Below are 6,825 nucleotides of genomic sequence, written 5' to 3'. Positions count from 1 at the left end.
ATTGTCATTATTTCTTCTATTAAAGTGCACCTATTATGGTTTTTCACATATTACCTTTCATGTAGTGTGTTATGTAACTGTTTGTGAATGTAAAAAACGTCTGCAAAGTTAAAAAAAAAATCAAAGTGCACAACAAAGAGTTATTGACTCCCAAAAGAAGGAACCGATTCTGAACAGCTGAAACGAGTCGTTAGTGATTCCAGACTTCTTCTTTTTTCGTTTTTAATGGCGGTTGGCAAACCAACTTAAGGTGCAATACCGTCACCTACTGGACTGGAGTGTGGGCAGCAGTAATTCCAGACTCACTTCCTGTACTAACCTACATAGGTTTGTAACAAAAAGCCCCACCTCTGGTCTTCATTGGCTGCTAGCTGACAGCGGTAGACCAATCACAACAGACTGGAACATTTGACCAATCAGAGCAGAGTATACTCTCTGAAAGGAGGACTTTAAAATGAATCCTTTAGAACAGATCGTTGAATAAGTCGTTTGTGACACTGGGGCAAAAAAAAAGGGTAATGCTGCAATTTAAATTATGAGCACATTAAAGTGTGTGTTTTTTTTTATTATCTTGGATGCATGTAAATCTATTGTATGAGACCTCTGAAACAAAATGAGGCACGTTTCAAAACTACAATAGCTGTGCTTTAACTGCAATCTTTTTCTGTCATATGCAACACATTTAACAGACTATTTCAGCTAGACCACATTTTTGCAATGATCAGATTCAAGTTTTCTATTGTTAGACGGTGATTTGTTAAGAGTAGAGTGACCAATCCAAAGTCTAGTTAATATTGTGTCATCCCTTCTATTTTCAAATACAATCCTCTCACATGCAACTTGGCTTTGAAGATCACAGATTTTGTCCCTTAAGTTCATTATCCCATTTTTCTTGCCACATCTCTTTTAGCAAACCATTAACTATTCATTTAAAGCTGCAGTATAGATTGTTTTTTGGTTAAAAAAAATGTACAAAAATCAATTATTGAGCAAGTATGTAAAAAAAAAAATCAGTGTTCAGAACTGTCTCCTTACCGTATCCTGATTTGCAACGTAAGCTTATAATAATGATTTATAATTTGAGCTGCCGGGTCGGATTTCACAGGAAACGTAAAGTTTGACATCGTTTGCGTGCCTTTGCGTTGTTACATCACGTCCATAAACAGAAAGAAGAGCCGGCTACTATATCGCGTGTGTGGGGGCTGAGGATGGTGGAGTGTTTGTAGCTTGTCCTTACAATAATTGCTAAGATTTGAAACATGTCATTGAGATGGCTGCTTTTAATCTGGACAGTTCATCATCATCATTTATATCTGGGGAATCAGCTGTTGTCAAATCTAAGAAGGGAAAAACATCAGAGCCTGTGCTAAAACGAATAAATATTGGCATGTCTTTTGAGAGGTGGCAAAAACTCTAAGATCTGAAGGGATTGAAGACTAATGCAGGGATGGCTTTTTTTCTGCTGAACAGGTAAGACATTTCAGTGGCTCAATAAGTAGCTAGCTAACATAAGTACACTTGTTCGCTTGATTCAGCTAGGAATCAATTTTCCTGTGTTTTTTTTGGTTAGTTTGTTTGTTTGTTTTGCTATGGTCCATGTGGTAAACTGCACATATTTTCTGCTAGCTATGAGAGAGAGAAACTCACCTCTACTCCACGAAAACCGTGTCCACCACCACCTCCACTGACAAGTATTGGAGCTTGTCACGTCACGGCGAGTTCGCAACTACGGTCCCCAGAATGCAGTGCCAACTACAAACATGGCCGACGAGAACTACACTTCCCGACCATGCATGCGCTCACGTTCACCGGAATACTGAGTGAGAACACCTGTGTTGCACCGTAGGTTATAAAAGGCCTCGTTAACTTCAGCGCCTCGTGAAGTAAACGCTCAGCAACCTTTCACCTGACGTTCTCCAAGCCTTGTTCACGTTTTGGATTTCTATGGTTTTTGGAGTTTTCGTCTGTTCTCGGATTGCGTTTCCCCGCATAGCCCAGTCTGTATTGTTCTCCCGATCGCCCGACCCACTGCTGTCTTCCGCATTTCGTCTTCCGCCTGATCCCAGTATTCTAATCCTGTTCGTCCTGTTCGTAATAAGATGACCTTTTACAGATGTCCAGTAAATCATTTTAGTTGAAGTTCATGAATGTCTAAAGGCATTTCCCCCATTTCTACCTGCAACCCTGATACAAGTGATGATCTAAAAACATCACAACATACTCTCAATACTCTCATAGCTTGATATTGAATCACATTTATCTTTTTTTAACAATGATGCTGAATTGTATACTTGTCTGCCTTACGCAGCTTAGTTTGTTGGTGTAGCCTGATCTTCAGAGGTGGGTAGCAATGCACTACATTTACTTCATTACATTTACTTTTAAGAGTAGGTTTAATCGGCTATACAACTTACATACTCTTACTCAAGTTTTAATCACAGAAATGTACTTTTACTTCGCTACATTCGGTGGCGTTCCTCCATTACTGTTAACTGTGAAGGAATATATGTAGTTTTAAGAATTAGTTTATATCATGTATGATGAGGTCGCGAGTCTCGCGATACACTGCAGTGGTCTGAATGCGAACGCAACAACTGCTCAGTCCTGGAAGATAATGCCCCACACACAGTCTTTAGCTAATCTTTGAGACAGTCTTGTTAAATCTATGACAGAGTATCACCCTTCAGACACATACAGTCTAGTACACCGTCAGAAAAAAGGTACTGTGCAAGTGCAATTTTTCTCCTAGGGGAACAAGACATATAAATGTACCTTTTAAAGGTCCACAATAGATCCTTGTGGTACAATTATGTACCAATAACGAGTTATAAACGTACAACATTTTTAGGTTCCGATGTGAAAGGTCCATTTTTGTACCTTTTGTAATTTTTTTTACATTTAGGCCTATAGAATTAGATTAGAACTTATGTCTGTTTTTAATAATGTGTGTATGTCCGCTCCTGATAACATCAGGACACTATATTAAATTGCTTTAAATATAAAAAAATATATATCTCATCAAAGTGTATAAGAAATGTAAACTCCAACCACTTTGTGTCTCCTGTCTGTAAAATAAGACAGACATTATTTAGAAATATCCATCCATCCATCCATCTTCAACCGCTTACTCCTTTTCAGGGTCACGGGGAACCTGGAGCCTATCCCAGGAAGCATCGGGCACAAGGCGGGGTACACCCTGGACAGGGTGCCAATCCATCTCAGGGCACAATCACACACACACTCACACACCCATTCATACACTACGGACACTTTAGACACGCCAATCAGCCTACCATGCATGTCTTTGGACTGGGGGAGGAAACCGGAGTACCCGGAGGAAACCCCCGCAGCACGGGGAGAACATGCAAACTCCGCACACACAGGGCCACGGTGGGAATCGACCCCCCGACCCTGGAGGTGTGAGGCGAACGTGCTAACCACTAATCCACCGTGCGCCCCTATTTAGAAATATTAATGTATAAAATTAATGATATTTTAATAATGTTTTTGTTGTAATGTAATGTTTTACTCTGCCGTTGTTGTCACCGTAAGTAAATATACACCGTGTTGAGCGCAGAAAACACCAACCCCGGAAGTGTGAATAAGGTGACTTGCTTATGCAGACGTTATGGTTGTTGTCACTTTAATAAGTGTTCTTACAGAACACTATTATGGAGCACACACTTCTCAGGTAAATGCATGAGACTGTTATATATTCTTATTTTTACAGTGATACCATGTTCTGTTGTTTTGTGCTAACTCGGTGTTCCCCTGCTTTAAGCCCGCGTAAAGTACTTGTGTCAGACTGGCTGGTTAGAGTCTGGTACTGATCGCTTTAGGAAGAGCCTTCAGAATAGAGTTGGGGAAGATATCTACAGCTCAATTAATAAAGGAGCTAAAGCAATTTGGCACAGAAGTCAATTAAATAATAACTATTTCTGGCCATTTTGGCGCCCTAGGCGAGATTCCTCTTGAACTAATGTGTGAAACCTAACTAATTAGCCAGCTGGCTAGCTACCATCCAACACTGCGTTATCTAGGTCAGCGTTTCTCAACCTTTTTTCAGTCATGGCACCCATTGAAAATGTAAAAAAAAATTTGTAGCACCCTACACAAACACTAATTCTAGACAGCGTTAAGCCTGGTTTATACTCGACTTGTCCGCAATAGTGCGAGGGAGCACGCGGAAAAAATGACATCATCGTGGAGTGGACGGTCCAGCACGTTGAGTGCGCGAGGCCTCATTCAACCGCAACCGCGTGGCGCTTTGCACGGCATTCTTTATAACTTGCCGTGTGGAGCCAGATCCGGAAATGATTGACTTCGAGGCGACTCTTGCCGGAAGGTACGACTGTACAGGTATCTCTATGATCCATCCATGCTGGACTATAGAGAGAGACAGATGCCACAAAATTCATGGAAACGGTTTTCAAAAATAGTGATTTGGATTTGCTTTGTACATACTGCTGAAAGAATAAAGTCAAAGCTGAAAGTTTTTTGGAGGTGCACCATGTTTTATAGCTATATTTTGTTGTAATGTGACAAGTGATAATCTCAATGTTTACTGGGTTTTATATGATTCTTTGCTCTTTTTTCATACTGTGGGTTTTAGTGTATTTCAAATGTATTGAAAACAATCGTCGTCAACAACAAACACAGCAATTCCTCCTCAGCAACTCCACGTGAGACGCCATGTTTGTAAGCGTTGCTTTGGTTGTTCCGACAAACTTCTCTCAGCCACTTCCTGTTAGTTTATAGGACGTTTACTCAGAGTCGCCCCCTTTCGTTCCAAAGAATATTACACCGGCAGTCAGTGGAGGCTCGCGGTGCAGAGCCAGGCGGAAGTATGAACAAGGCTTTAGCTCCATGAGGATGAAGTTGATGGTCCAGAAGCATCTGGAGATTTTCTTTTAAGAAATCTGTCCATATTCTTTCACACTACACACGCATCACACGCTAATTATTAGGTTAAAACACATGCATATGTTATACATACTGACGTTCACGTGCTGCTGACAGGTCAGCGAGGGGGGTCAGAGAGGGGTCGAGGGGGAGGGAATTATTAGGCTATAATTTTTCTATAGAATTTTTATTATTCTTGTTATGCGCACGCGTGTGTGTGTGTGTGTGTGTGTCTATCTTATTATTTCTGTGTCTGTGTTATTATATATATTTATCATGTATATTAAATGTTTTATACACATTTTAGCATTTTAGAAAATGTTTGAAGGATTTTTACATGCACCCCTGCTCTCATCAGACGGCACCCCTGCTCTCATCAGACAGAACCCCTGCTCTCATCAGATGTTCATTCCACCACTGAGGAACAGTTAGGGTTCTGGAAAGGGAAGACACTACTAAGCGTCAGTCGTTAATCGATTGCAGATTGCGTGAGGGAACATAGACCTCAAGGAGAGAGTTGAGGTAGGGGGCGCTGTTCCAGACAAGGTCTTGTAGATGAGCATCAAGACCTTGAATTTGATACGGGTGGCTACAGGAAGCCAGTGGAGGGCTGACATGGCTGAAGAGGGGTGTGACATGGGTTCTTTTGGGTTGAAGACCAGGCGTGCTGCTGCATTCTGAATCCTCTGAACTTGGAACTCATATAGACATTTACACACCTTGTTTTCCTGCTCAGCAAGAGAGAATTAGTGCTGCAGTTTCAACCCCTTTACTGGTTAAAAATAAATAAATAAAAATTGGTGTATATCCAATTTTCCCTCCCACTGAGTGTGTGAGCCAGAGTTTGGCACAATTGAGAGCTGTCAGCCAATAAGACACGAGCATTTCCACATATTTTCCTGTAAACCCTGTCTGATTGGTCTCGCCTCCATTCACTGAAGGTAAAATACAACTGTTCAAAAGTTTATAACCAAAGTTATACATTTGTTTTATTTTATTACTTCTACATCATCGTCAGTAAAAAAAAAAAATAAAAAAAATTTTAGATTCCCAAACATTAGTTTTCTAGCACAAAATTAAATGTTACAGAAAAATGTCAGTCAGTACAGAGTATTACATAAGAGCCAGTTTTCAGACAAAAACACAATGAAGGCTGCAAAAATAAGAAGCAACAGCGACAGCCAAAGTCTCCAGAAGATCTGGGTCTGATTCTGCAAGATGATCAATAAACTTTACAGCTCATTTCCTTATAAAACTACACACATTGTACCTGAGACTACACTTTTTATTTAAATTGTTTTTTTATCACACCAGATATTGACTTTGTTTCATTTACTACTGTTTACTGCTCTTTTTTTTAAAAAATGTAGAAACATTTAATTTCATAATTTTGAAGGCATCTTTGTGCCTAAAACTTTTGCACAGTATTGTGTGTGTGTGTGTGTATCATCTTTATCTCTTCTTTATCATGTATTTTTTGTAAAGTGATCCCAACCGGTTACAATTTTCATGTGTAGTAGCAAGCGATCTACTTTCCCTGACTGGCAGGGGTTCAGTGTGCAGAAACACCAGCTTCAGAAACTCTGGTGTAGTGCATGCTTCTATTTGATAGCTAATTAAATAATTGTCCATTTCTTTATCTCTTTTATATTCTAGACAATGATGTCAATGGAGAGACCGTTGACGCTGGCCTGACAGAGTCAGTGGTTTCATTCCTCTTTGAGGGATCATTTAAAAAGCAAGCGAAATTCCATCGATTTGTACAACAGATGAAGGAAACCGTGATGTTAACACTTGAACCTGAAATATATCAACAGAAAACACTATTTGAACAGATCAGGTAGGAGCTTTAACATGGAGAAAAAGCAGGGTGCACGTTCTCAGCCCAGTGTGCCCAGAGTTTTTGGTGCAACACTATTATTT

The sequence above is a fragment of the Ictalurus furcatus genome, chromosome 12 (assembly GCF_023375685.1).
Source record: "Ictalurus furcatus strain D&B chromosome 12, Billie_1.0, whole genome shotgun sequence".
In the NCBI taxonomy this organism is placed as follows: domain Eukaryota; kingdom Metazoa; phylum Chordata; class Actinopteri; order Siluriformes; family Ictaluridae; genus Ictalurus; species Ictalurus furcatus.
This window is presented reverse-complemented; position numbering follows the sequence as displayed.